Source organism: Labeo rohita, unplaced genomic scaffold (genome assembly GCF_022985175.1).
Source record: "Labeo rohita strain BAU-BD-2019 unplaced genomic scaffold, IGBB_LRoh.1.0 scaffold_1751, whole genome shotgun sequence".
NCBI lineage: Eukaryota > Metazoa > Chordata > Actinopteri > Cypriniformes > Cyprinidae > Labeo > Labeo rohita.
Genome location: NW_026127947.1, coordinates 1 through 14,777, shown reverse-complemented (window position 1 = coordinate 14,777; position 14,777 = coordinate 1). Strand labels below are relative to the sequence as shown.

The window sequence follows — 14,777 nt, the reverse complement described above, 5'->3', positions numbered from 1 at the left end:
AATGTACATTATCTCACTTATTACACAGCTGCTTGATAGATTATTTAGATGTTTTGTGTCAAAATTATTAGACACGAAACACTGATCTGAGTTGAATTATTTGAACACAAAGCTTCCCTGAAGAAATCAGTTGCTAGCAAACAGCAAGTTCAGACTAGACATTTTAGGGATACAGTGCAGTCATAGCACTTTTCTTACAAACATTTCACCACATAAATAATGAAGTAGTAGTACTAGTTTGTTAGTTATCTTATAATCCATTACAGTGTACAAAAAATAAATAAATAAAAAATGGTAGCAGCTGCATTTGTATGAAGCAATAGAGCAAGTCCACGATACCAGGATGACAGAAATAAGAAATTGTACACATAATATTGAATTAAGCTTTAATATTTTATTAGCTTTTTATTAGAAAATAAAAACTAATAATATTTTATTAGCTTTTTATTAGAAAAAACAATCTTAAAAAATAAAGTTTATGCATAAAACCAAATAGGAAATAAAACAGTTATCGAATAAGCATGTGTCCTATTCTGTGTCCTAAACTCCTGAAACATTGGTGTCTCATTTTAGAGCAATCAATGCAATTTAAAAGAAGTCAATTAAATCTGTAAGTGGGGGTGGGTGGGTGAAAAAACTGTAATTTAATTACACATTTTTTCTCAGTAACTGTAACTAATTACAATTACATTTATTTTGTAATTAAATTACGTAATTCTGTTACCTGTAACTTGTTACTCCCCAACACTGCCAATTACACAATTAAACAATGAAAATCCAATTCAGAATTAAATTCAGTTCCAGTTCAAATAAATACATAACATCAATTACTCAAAGATAAATCTAAGAGTGGGAGATGCGCACCTGACCGCAGAGAGATACACAGCAGCATGTGAGAGGTTTGGAGGCAAAGCTCCAGAGACTCACACACAGTGTGGGGTTCTTCTGAATACAGAATCCTCCAGTAGTGTTTTGTCACTTCACTTATATACCCAGACCAAAACAAACAAATCTTTTAATCAATTGTAAAAACATGAAGACCTTTTGGTTTGTCAGGAGATCTCATGACCCAGGGTCACACCTGGCTGGAGATTCTCACCCGACGCTAGGGGAAAACACACCCCTCAGCAGCAAAACACAATTCTACAAAAGTGTTCAGTCTTCCTCATAATATAAGTGACTGCTGTGAAATTGAGACCATTTTACCAATCGCACGGAGACCTTTAGAACGATACCAAACATGAAGGGGAAGAGCAGCATATTCACAAGATGCAACACAGGTAGTGTATGGACATTCTTGGACTCTTTCAGTGGAATCTTTTGGGGAAAGTGTGAGATGCAGGAGGGGAGAGGAGAGGGAGGAAGGGGGTCATAAATGAGCAAGGGGGGTGGTGCTGTTTGCCCTCTTTGAATATCTCTTCTCCAGATTAGTTTTATTGTTTTGTTGCATAGCATCTGTTTTTGTCAGAGTTCCTGGACTTTAAATTCATGAGGAAATAATTTCACATCTTACAATAATAATAATAATAATAATAATAAAATAGTCTTGGTAATCTTTAATCAAAATCTGAACATTTGCTACTGCTCTGTAATGACATTCCTTCTCTGATGACGTCAGTTTGACAGATTGTGCTGAACATCCTTTACAGTCTTCAAACTGTTATGTTGTCATGAGTGAGAGACAGAGAGGAGCAGCACTAAAATAAAACCAGCCCTATATTCAATATTCTGTTTCAGTTGGAAATATGTCACTATTCTGAAATAAAGTCGGTAACATTTTCCTAAAACACACTAAGTGTTCAAATTGTTTTGGCCACTATAAAGTCACAGTTAAGTTGGTGTTGTCAGCGTCAAACAGGAAGTGAGGGTGTGTGTTTCTCAAACACTTTGACCTAATGTGGTTTGGACTTCTATAGTTTGTTCTGTTCCAGTGAAGAATCAGTGGTGTAAAACGTTAACCACATTAACTTTAATATTTACTTGTAATGTGTTTGCATGTGTAAGTCTTTTATACATAAAGTGTACATTACATTTACTTTAGTCATTTCAGTGTGTGATTTGCATTGTTGATCGAATGGAAATGTTTCATATCTGTGTTTCTTCTGCTTGTAGTGCTGATGTCCTTCATCCAGTCTGGATTCACTGAAGGTACTGTGTAATACTGCAGTACATTTGATTTTCTTTGTTGAACAAATGTGACTAACAGTAATTACACAGAAAAAAAAAAAGGTTGAGAAAACTTAAAAATGATCACAATCAACAATTGTTAAAATATGAGCTCTTTACATCACATTACAAACAAATAATAATAATGACAAAACAACAACAACAATAATAAAATAATAATATAATAATAATAATAATAATAATAATAATAATAATAATAATAATAATAATAATCCTGTAACAGTAACTGCGTAATTTATTCATGCTGTAATGTTCAGACGACTGTGTTTGACTAGTTGGGAAAATATTTGGGGTAATTCTGTTGGTCTGACAATTTTTTTTTTTTTTTTTTAATTTTATTTTATTTTTTAGTATTTGAGACTGGAAAATAAGCAGTTGCATAATTCAACTGAAATCAAATTATAGTCAGATAAAGACTATAAAGAGACACTGTTTTGTTTGTTTGTACATTACATATCATATCTGTGCTGCATTGTTGTATCTATGTGGTAACAGTGTAATTATCCTTTCAATCTATGGGTGTTTATATTTAAAAGAATTACATTTACAGTCATTTTAATAAATGTAATATTAACATTATTACAGTACATTTAATTTTTTTACTTTTTTTTTTTTTTTTTTTTTTGGAAGAAAGTTGTTTTTTTGACATGGTAATTTTTGATTGTAAGTATTTTAAAAGACATTTTATTCAAATTCATGGTGTCCCAAAATAGTGCAGTTGAGTAAACATGGATGTTCTTAAGATTATCTTAAGTACTACTAAAAATAATTTTTAGTTATTAAGTACAAAGTTTTTGTGTTGAAACAGAGCACTTTAAGTACATTATGGAAGTGCACTAAGTGTACTGAAAGTAAAGTTATTTAGTGCAGTTTTGTTTAAATTCATTGATTTCAAATAAAAACAAATGCATTTAGCAAATGCATGTTCTTAAGATTAATAAAAACTGAAATTAAGTTCTTAAAATGCATTTTATATATTAATTTAGTTATTTATTTTCTTTTAAAATTCTATGATGTACTTTTTATTTACTTTATGGAAGTGCACTAAGTGTTAAATAATTAAATAAATGTTGAAATTATAAATAAATCGTTTAGTGCATCATTTAATTTCAAAAGCATAAATAAATGCATTTTATTTATTTGAATAAAATATATTAATTTAAAATATTTATTTAATTATTTCTTAAATGCATTTTTATTTAATGTTATTTATTTATTTATTTATTTATGCATTTTTTAATTTATTTATTCTATTTATTTTGACTTTGCGGTTATTTACTTTCTTATGGAGGGCCAAATTACTCAATTACTTTGGTCTTTCTAGTTCAGGCGCCTTTTTCATGTTTTCGCATCACGAGCTATAGCTGATGGAGGATGGTACAGTAAAAGATCTGTCGTTGACTCTTGCAGATGAAGTGACATGACATCTGACGCACGGAAGTCATTGGTACACGCCATTGGTACACTTCCGGTTTTCACTGACATGTATCAACACAGAGAGACACGTGCCACTGACACTGAAACTCTTACTGAACATGTTCACACATGCACTTAACTGCACAACGATATTTCATTGATGCAGCGTTTCTATCAAATGTAGGATTAGTTACATCGCGGAATTGATTTGTATGTATTTGCTTGTGTGACTGTGACGATGGATTGTATCAGTGTCGCGGAATGTCACCGGATGTCGCGGAAACACACTAGGAAACACAATGAATTAATCTGTCATGGGTCATTACGAATACTGCATTCACATCCGTTATTGTAAACTTTGATCCTGACGTGACACCTGTTGGCGTGCATGCACGATTTATTTATATATTTCAGCATTTATTTAATTATTTAATTTTGAATAATTTGGCCCTCCATATTACTTTAGTAATTTATTTTATATTTAATGTATTCTATTTTTTTTTTCCATTACTTAATTTTATTAAATCTATTTATTTATTCACTTTATATGTTAGCTTCATTATTTATTATACTTAATATCATTAAGTTATTACATGTATTTATTTACTTCATTTTATAATTTTATTATCTATAAAATAAAAAAAAAAATAACGGTACTGGCAAACAGGACTTTTTCTGTTTTAATGGTATATTTATATATTTATATATACATAAAGCAAATAAATCCAGCACAATATACAAATTGAACATGGTTTATTTTTACTTCATGTAAACATTCTTAAAAGTGCATTCAATGGCTTTTGTTTGACTTAAGTGGGTTAGGACTAAACAACATCAAATACTCAATTCATTTAACAATGTGTCAACCAGTGGCAAACTGGTCTGTCAAATGCCTGCTCATTTTAAACATCTGTAAAATTGTACAATTTATTTATTCACAAGAATGTGCCTTAAAATGTCATTCAAACTGTAAAACAATGCAAATTCAAAACGTTTTGTAAAATATAACAGACTTTAGTTTTTTTATGCAAAATATGATGTATTTTTTAATTTAAATCAGATGCTACTTTATAGTATAAATATTTTGCAATTTAAATAAGGTTATTATGGTCCATAAATTTATTTATTTATAAAGTATTTTAATAGAAATATAATTTTACCGTTTCATTTGATGTTATGTTAAAATTTTTCAAGATTACTATATATATATTTTAACAAAATATAATTAAAATGTTATATTTACCTATATTACGATATAGTCATCTGCCATGTTAATATTTAATGTGCTTAATCTATATATATATATATAGGTATTGGTTAGCGATGGATCATTAAATATGAACTTGAGTCAGCTGATAAACGATCTAAAAAAAATATTAAACTCTGTAAAAGTGAAACAAGCTCCGAATGTGGTGTATAATTGTGTGAAATGTTTGATGAAAATCAAGCAATTTGTTAACTTAAATTGTAAAGAAATAGGTTGCAGCAGTTCTTATTTCGACTCAACCCTAATTTGCGATGGGACTGAGGACAATTGTTTAGTTTGCTTGAGTTTTTGGAGCTGTCAGTCAAAAGGAGATTTAATCTTTCGACAGACCCTCCAATCATCACGCAGAAGCTCGGAGTCCAGGCCATCCCAATTTTATTTGCTTTCATTTACCCCCATTTATATGAGCGTCCGTGGGCGGGACATAATTTGTTTATTATTTTGACCGTCTAGTTTCAAAGCACTGAAAAAATTGTTCAAAGCATTTCTTTATATAAATATATTTTGGGCTTCAACTATTTTCATTAACGCTAAATGATTTAAGAAAATCAAGTTTTGTGACCTGCTATATCTGTTGATTCTGAACGAACTCGTCTTTGAGATGAACGTTTTCTAACGCATTTTAGTCAATAAAATGTTAATACAATAGTACATAATTTGACCATTAATTTTGTGACATTATAAACAGCTGAGCTTCCCTGCTATTAAAGAAATCGCCACTGGTGTCAACTCAGGCAAAATGGCTGTATTGTAAAAGACAGTTTAGCTTTAAACAGTAACAGACAGAATTTAAAAAATAAAAGAAAACATAAGCATCTGTACAATACAGGTGTTGTACTAAAAAGTGGTCACAAAATTTAAACTTCAAACTGTAAAAAGTCAAGTCTCAAAACGTGTTTTTCTTATAAGAGAAAAACAATATTGTTTAGAGGGATAGTTCACACAAAAAATGTTAATTCAGTTAATTACTCATACCATTCCAAACCCATAAGGCTTTCATTCATTTGTAGAACACAAATTAAGAGTATCTGGGTACTTTCTGTTTCTCTATTGATTGTCTATGCAACTACCATTTTCAGGGTCCAGAAAGGTATAAAGTATGTGACTCCAGTGGCTTGACAACAGAATTTTGAAGTTCATTATAACAGAAATATCATTGAAGTGATGCAATTCATTATATGGGATGTATTCTTTACCATTTAACTGAATGTTTAATGCAAGTGCCATTTTTTTCAATTTAAAAACTCAAATATTACATGGATTTTTGAAATTGTTCATGCAAGAGTCTTGGAGGACTGCATAGCCACTTGGCTGCCTTCATCTCAAACCACGTTCAGGATTTCTTCACAGGAAAATTCTAAAAGAAATGGATATGACAAAAAAATGAAATGAATTAAACTGAACTACAGAGTAATATGCAGGTTGGAGTGGAAAAGTAGTCATACAGTATTTTAAGTTCATTAAATCAACTGCAATCCATAATACTTTCCAATTGTTTACACATTGCTTAACTTACATTTCCAATAGTCTTCATTTGCATCGGTCATATGAGCTCGTCAAATCAACTATGTCCTAAAATATACTTCATTATTTTCAACTAAATAAACAGCAACACGACCAAATGCTTCATACACTTTTTATAACATACGTGTTGCTTACTTCTGTATGAACTCCAGAGTAAGTGCCGCCTCCTCTGGGTATTTTGTAGCTCACAACCGCAACAGGAAAGAAGATTTGTTCATTAACTTCTCAAAGGACAGCAATCTTGAACTGCCCATCACCTTAAACAAAAAAGACATTACAAAATGACCATATACATAATGACAAGCATCTTTGAACACCTTTGAAGGCGTGTTCAGCAAACAACTTCACATTGTTGTAAAAGTCAACAGAATAAATGACTCAAAGACTCAATTTCTTTTCAATATTGAACATTAATCTTAAATGAAATAGAATACAAACCCACCTGGTTGCCTTCACCTCAACCCTCATTTAGGATTTCTTCACAGGAAAATTCTAAAAGAAATGGATAATGATAAAAATGAAATGAATGAAACTGAACTACAGAGTAACATGCAGGTTGGAGATGGAAAATCAATCATACAGTATTTTAAGTTCATTAAATTAACTGTTAACTCTAATACTTGTCAATTAAAATATTTGTTTATAAATTGCTTAACTTACATGTCCAATGGTCTCCATTTACATCTGTCAAACGAGCTTATCAGATCATCTGTGTCTTACAATATACTTCATTATTTTCAATTAAATAAACAGATAGACATTTCATAACATACGTGTTGCTTACTTCTGTAAGAATTCCAATGTAAGCGCTGCCTCCTCTGGGTATTTGTAGCTCACAACCTCAACAGTGGTCATTAACTTCTTGAATGACATCAATCTTGAACTGCCCATCACCTTAAACACAAAAGACATTACAGAATTACCATATACATACTGACAAGCAGTTTGAACACACCTTATACACACAAGGATGATAACATGCAAAAGTAATCAATCCAATCAATTTGGTGACGTTAACACGACGCATCAGACAGCAAACAACTTCACATTGTTGTGAAAGTCAACAGAATAAATGACTCAATAACGATTTTCTTTCTGTTACTTAACACTAATGTTAAATAAAACTGTTAATAAAACAGAATACAAACCCATGATAAGAATGCAGGTGTGAGATTCACAGTACAGCAGCACTCACGTCCTGTCATTAGAAAAGAAAACGAAAGAAACACAACAGTCATTTTGACATAATGTCGTGTGCATTTGTCCATTAGAGTGCGACAGATAACTCGAGGAGCTGACGTTACCGGACCGCTGACCTGAAGCGGCTTTTGGCGCGGCTGCCGCGCGTCGACGCCTCTGTGTACACAGTTGCTTCACAGACAGCTTGCTAGTAACGTTACCGAATTAGTTTGTGTTTTGCATTTTATCTTCCGTGTGTGTAAAACAGACAATAAAAGGTCAAAACTTACCTCATTTGGCAGAAAACTCCACGAGGAAGATGTGTGACGGCTCCGACGTTCATTTGCCAAACAAGCCAGACAGCAACTAAGTTAACCTTACATAAACAATTTATGTGACATTTAACTCGTTTACCACGAAGAGTATATGAAAAACATGTTTCCCAAATTCAAAAGCCGACATTAAAATGAAACTTTGACCGAAAAAATCTCTGCGTCTTCTCTTCTCTGTTTTCGCGCCTATGTAAGCCACCAACGTTCTCGTTCCCACAATGCAAAGCGTAATTCAAAAATACGGAAAAACACCTGTAAAAACCAAAAAGGGACAATTTCCTGTAATTATTAGGGTATATTGTACTGTATTTTTACGGATTTTTTTTACAGTGTAAGTAAAAAAAAAAAACTGAGTAAAATAAATTATAAATTTAATTAAATACATTTATGAAACACTTTAAGTAATGAAAAAAAGTTTTTATTAAATGAATTTATTCACTAATTTTATAATGTTACTGAAGTTATTTATTTTCTATTACATTTATTCTATTTTTTTCATTATTTAATTTTTAGTAATATATTTATTCACTTGATTTATGCACTGTTCGCTTCATTATTTATTATACTTAATTTCATTAAGTTTGCATTAAATGTATTATTTACTTTATGTTATAGTTTATTTGTTAACTGTATCAAGTAAAAATATACTAATAAAAAAATAAAATTAAGTTATTAAATGCATTTATTCACTGATTTTGTAATGTTACTTATTTAGTTATTTATTTACTATTAAATGTATTCTATAATTTTTTTCATTACTTATTTTTATTATTATTGTTATTTATTTATTTATTCACCTAATATGTTCATTTCATAATACTTTTTTTTTTATGTTTATTATTTAGCATTATTACGTGCTTTGTAAGTAATTATAATAGCCAATATGCTAATAAACAATTAATTAATAGTGAGAATTGGTCCTTTAAATAAAGTTTTATTATTTTATTTTAATAATGAATGTTAAATTTAGAAGAGCAAGCTAGATTAATGCAACAATTGTCACTGTAATTAATGACTGTGTGTCTGTAAGATCTTGTGCATCTACTATCTGTAGTGTTATTCATTCAATATGGCTTTGTTATGAAAATGTGTAAGAGATGAAAGACTGAGAACAGACACAGACATCATTTTTCAGTTTGATTGTGTTGATGCCCATTATTGTCTCATCTGCTATAAATAATAGTTTGTTGAAATCTGTGGATGAAAATAGTTCCACCTGCTGGTCAGAACAGATACTGTACTGCTGACTGAAAGTGAAAACCTCATTTTGAGTTTTAACACATGAAGTGTGTTGTTTGATCATTTCACAGAGAAACCCAAACCTGTAGTTCATGTTCATCCTGATAAAAATGTGTTCAGAGGAGAGAAAGTCACTCTCACATGTGACATACAGCAGACAGGAGACTGGTGGTACAGCTGGTATAAAGACAGAAAAACAGTTCACAGTGCAGAAGACCAGAAATATATAATCTCATCTGTGGATCAGTCTCATAGTGGTGTGTACAGCTGTGATGGATCTCAGTCAGACTCCAGTGATGGAGTTAAACTGACAGTATCAGGTGAGTGTGTTCATTTGTTCTTCAACAGAATCACTGTTTGTTTTTCTTAACACTGTATTGTCTGCAGCATTTAACTTATGTTACCACAGTGCTGTTTCTGTTTAGAGACAGAAGAAAGAAAGAAAAAAAAAAAAAAAAGACCTAGATTTTATATTCATTTTAGTAAATGATAATCCATAGAAAATATGTTTTGTCTGCATTAATGTGCACATTTAATCTATATTAGTAATCAGAGACTCGCAATATATTTTTTAAAGTACTTTAAGATATATATAAGGCTCAAACCTCAAAATCTCACATTAACTTAAGCATTTAATGTAGTTACCACTTGCATTTGTATACAAGTTCTTGTTGAGAATGAACAGAGGTTTAGATGATGAGGGTTTTACTGAAAATGATGTTTAATTTGAAATCACCATAATAGAAATTGATTTAGTTGAACTCTTGGCCTTTGACTTAGTCTTAGTCTGTCTTTTGTAACACTGTCTGTTTAAAAACATTATTTGTTGCACAGAACGCTAAAATCGAAAGCGATTATGTGATTTTTGGCTATTATTTATGATGATATCATCATAAAATAGTGTAATTCACAGATCTCTGTTATTAATACAGTTTTACAACACAAACCCTGTGATACTAAAGCAAGAGATCCAGCAGTGATCTGAAGGACTTTTCAAACACATTGTGCACAAAAATGTTTGAAGCACTGAAAGATTCAGACACACACAGACATTAAGAATCAGTGCATGAATCTCAACAATCATGACAATCAACAAATTCACATAAACAGATCAACTCTGAACATAAAACAAGCTAAAGTCACAACAAAACAACAGCAAAATAAAAGCAAATAATAAGAAAAATACTAAAACAGTTCAACTGTATATATTATTCATGTTGCAGTGCATGCTGGGAGTCATGGATGAGTTTGTATTATGGTGGTTCCCATGATGCACTGCAGCATGAAGCTTTATGTTGCTTGTCATCATTGTTGAGGTTCATTCACTGATTCATGTTGTCTGTGTGTGTCTGAATAATACAGACTTGTGTTTTTAAACTCAAAAAAACATTATTATCAAACTACTATAATCAATAACATGAGATTAACTAGACAGTAAAGTTCGTAGACAAACTTTACGTTGGCTTGAAAAAGCCTAGCCAGAAAGTTTTAAGGTAAGTTTGACTGTTTTCAGTTTAAAATAGTTTGAAAGATTAAAGAAATTTTGAAGGCAATACAGTCTATTAGAAAAACAGATACATATGGTGTTGCTGTGTGGTTGCTTGGGTATCCAGGGTGGTTGCTAGGGCAGTTGCTAAGGTGTTGCTAAAAAGTTGCTCAGAGGAGCAGGTTTCTAGAGTGTTACTATGTGGTTGCTAGGGTACCCGGGGTGGTTGCTAAGGTGTTGCTAGGCAGTTGCTAGGGTACTCAGGCTGGTTGCTAAGGTGTTGCTAGGCGGTTGCTAGGGTATCGAGGGTGGTTGCTAGGGTGATGCTAGGCAGTTGCTAGGGTACTCAGGCTGGTTGCTATGGTGTTACTATGTGGTTGCTAGGGTACTCAGCATGGTTGCTAGAGTACTCAGCATGGTTGCTAGGGTGTTGCTACGCGGTTGCTAGGGTATCCAGGATGGTTGCTAGGGTGTTGCTAGGCGGTTGCTAAGGTGTTGTCAGGCGGTTGCTAGGGTGTAACTATGCAGTTGCTATGCTTCCTGGGATGGTTACTAAGTTGTTGCTAGGTGGTTGCTAGGGTACTCAGGGTGTTTGCTAGGGTGTTACTAGGTGGTTGCTAGGGTACCCAGGGTGGTTGCTAAGGTGTTGTTAGGTGGTTGCTAGGGTACTCAGGGTGATTGCTATGGTGTTACTATCATATTGTTACCATGATTAGCAAGTTATTAGCATGTTGCTAGCATGTTTCTAATATGATAAGCATGTTACTAGCCTGACTCTAGTATGATTAGCAAGCTGTTAGCATGATTAGCATGTTGTTATCATGTTTCTAGTATGATTAGCATGTTACTAGCATGATTCTAACATGGTTAGCAAGTTACTAGTATGTTTCTAGAATTATTAGCATGTTACTAGCATAATTCTAGCATGATTAGCATGTTACTACCATGATTAACATGTTACTAGCATGTTGCTGGCATAATTAGCCTGATTAGCATACTGCTAACATGACTTAAATAGATTAGAAATATTAGATGAGTTTGAATGAGTTTAAATAGATTAGTAATAGTACATAGAAGTGAAGCTTCATTTAGTCTCAAAGGATTCTTGGAGTTTAGATTTGAATTTTGACAGTTGGAGCTGGCTTATCTGAACATTCCGTCAATGTAAGTCTATGGGATTTTTTGGTGGTTTTGACGGTCTGGTTTACGAAAAAATTCACCGTAAGCCGGATCAGTCTGAAAAGATATAATAAGCAAAATACTAAGAGTCAGACCAATCTGCAGGTCTGGGCCGAGTTTGGTGGCTGTAGCTTAAAAGCTCTAGGAGGAGATACATTTTAAAAAATTGTCAAGAAGAAGAAGAAGAAGAAGAAGAAGTCTTGAAGAAGAAGAAAATACAAGACTTGTGTTTTTAAACTCATTCAAAAACATTATTATCAAACTAAGTTAATCTAACAAGATTAATAACACATCACACATATATTAAACTCTAGAATCAACCATCATCAGCTGATCTCATTTATTTTGGCTTTTTAACCATAACAAATGTGGCTTATAAACACAATTACAGCAGCCAGAAAAAGAAAAATAGAAAAGTCATGTTAAAGAAGTTAAGGGTCAAGAGCCCAACTAAAGCAAACACTGACCATGTGGTGACTTTAAATTAAACATTTTCTACACAATATCAACATCTAAACCTCTGTTCATTCCCAATAAGAACTTTACTGAAATAAAGTTTAACTGAGGTTTGTTTCCCAAAAGCATCTATGATCACAGTTTCTGTCTTTACCAATAGAGTTTAATGGAACTTGTATCTGTTTTCTAATGATGCTTTTGTGAAACACATGTTTGTGGTTTGTATCATGATGGTGGTTCAACAAACTCAGGATTACAGGATTAGTCTTGAGTTGACAAAACCAAACCAATCTGATCTGACTTTGTTGATACTTTCACTGATGTGTTTTCTTTAAGTTGTCCTCTTTCATGGGCAGCTCTTTTCATCTTTCTGTGTAAATGTGTCTAAATTGTTCATATTTTTCAGTCGTTTAATCTTTGGCAGTGATTGGCACTCATGAGAAGTGAATCACAGTTTCAAGGCGTTTGATTGGCTGTTCACTAATGATGTCACATCTGTTTTCAAACAAGTTGATCACAAATTGATCAGTGAAAGTTGTGAAGTTAGTTGATATAGTTAATAATACACATACATATACAGAGATTAAAAACATTCTAAGCTTATACAGTATGTCGTCATGTTTAATAAATGCTTTGAAAATTTAAACCTCTGACTGAAAACAGTTCCACCTACTGTCCAGAACAGGAACTGTTCAGTAATGTTTAAAGTGCCCCTATTATGCCATTTTAAAGGTTGCTAATATTGTTTTAATGGACTCCCAAAACAGGTTTACATGTATGCAAGGTCAAAAAACACTTTAGTTTTCTCCAAAAATAGATTTAATTTTACCCTATTTCTAAATTATTCATAAACGACTCGTGCGAAGCAGTTCGAAGAATCAGTGTCTCTAAACCCCTCCTTTCCGTGAGCCCTCACTGCTGTGATTGGTCAGATGGCGCAGTCCTTTATGATTGGTTTACCGCGTACGGCGTGTCGGAGAACGAAACGCCCATTGCCATAACTAACTGACAGCCCTGGATACTTGTAAATACATAGAAAAGATGGCATCGATTTTACCATAACATTTCCAGCCAGAGTCTGACGATGAAACGGCTGAAGTGGCTGATCCACAAGTTAGCACGGTCTACCGTGGAAAGTGCTCGCAATTTGCTTATGTAAGCGAACCGGGCACACCTCTATGTTGTAAACTTCAACACTGTATAATGCATTAAAGCGGCTTTCACACCGAACGTGGAAAGCGCTGCGCTGGCCGCTGGGTTCAGTGCAGCCCTTCAGAGCGCAGCGGCAAAAGTTCATTTGAACAACTCATTTAAACTTTGTCTGCGGCGTGCGTGCTCCACTGCGCGTGCGCTTTGGTCGAGGCAAAAACAAGCCATCCTTGCGCAGCGGAAGCAATTAAAACGAATGGGTTTCATAGCACAGTCCTTTCCGCATTCGGTGTGAAAGCTGCTTTGTGCGCCATCCTTTATCATTACTCCAACTAAAGAGACAGACAGACAGTCAAGCTGCATCAGTCACAAATTGTCAGACTACAGTGGGTCCACAGCTGAACAACAGAACTACAAAGCGTGATTTAGTCGGTTAGCATGACATGTGCAGGGTTGTTACACAACATAACATACACAACTACTTATTTTGAACGATCGCTAGAAAATACAATCTTTGTAGATTCATCATCTTTTGGAAGTAAATATAAAACAATTTTACTCACAGTATAAGATACAGCGTCTTCCCTATAATGTACGTGTAAATTTCCATGTGACGTAAACCACATGGAAATTTATGGGCGGGCAAGTTGTTCGCAACGTATAACGTGGGTGGACATTATGCAAATGTGTTACTTCGTGACGTGTGGCCGTAGCAGAAAAAGATTCGAAATCCTGACGACTCGTTCAGGCAAATGTGAGCCGACTCTTTTTTTTGATAGACAATAACTTTATTTATCGTGCACTCTCGGCTTCACAACTTTGTAGATAGTTTATGTTCACATACAGCTACATGAAACACTACAGGAAAGGTCATATTTGAAAAGGCATAATAGGGGCACTTTAATAACTTTTCAAACATTTTCAACCTTTCAAAATCCAGTTAATTTGATAAAAGAAGTAAACCAATTAAAAGGAGAAAAAAAATCACAGCTTTTGACATAATGTATCACATTTTACTCATTACTGTATCACCATCAACTACATTAAATCACATATTCAGTTTTCCAGAGTCTGTTTTCTTCTGTTCACAGATTTACCCACATCTACATTGACTGTGATACCAGACAGTCCTGTATTCACTGGAGAGACAGTCAATCTAAAGTGTGAGATAAAGCCTGATCACAGTAATTGGAGATATGAGTGGTATAAAGGCAACAGAGACAATCCAGTGTTACAGACGTCTGATCATTACACTGTAAATGGAGACACTCTCAGTATTGTAAAAGCTATTTCAACTGATGCGGGACAGTACTTATGTAAAGGACAGAGAGATGGAAGACCACAATCATCACATTTCAGCTCT

General features: G+C 33.2%; 1 long non-coding RNA gene across 1 annotated transcript; it reads left to right on the top strand.

Annotated features, from left to right (window-relative positions):
* The first annotated feature begins 2,112 nt into the window (after positions 1–2,112).
* LOC127158872 (uncharacterized) lies at positions 2,113–14,709 on the top strand. Its single transcript, XR_007826298.1, has 3 exons — positions 2,113–2,148; positions 9,216–9,464; positions 14,506–14,709. It is a non-coding gene; the product is annotated as an uncharacterized LOC127158872 (long non-coding RNA).
* Positions 14,710–14,777: the final 68 nt, after the last annotated feature.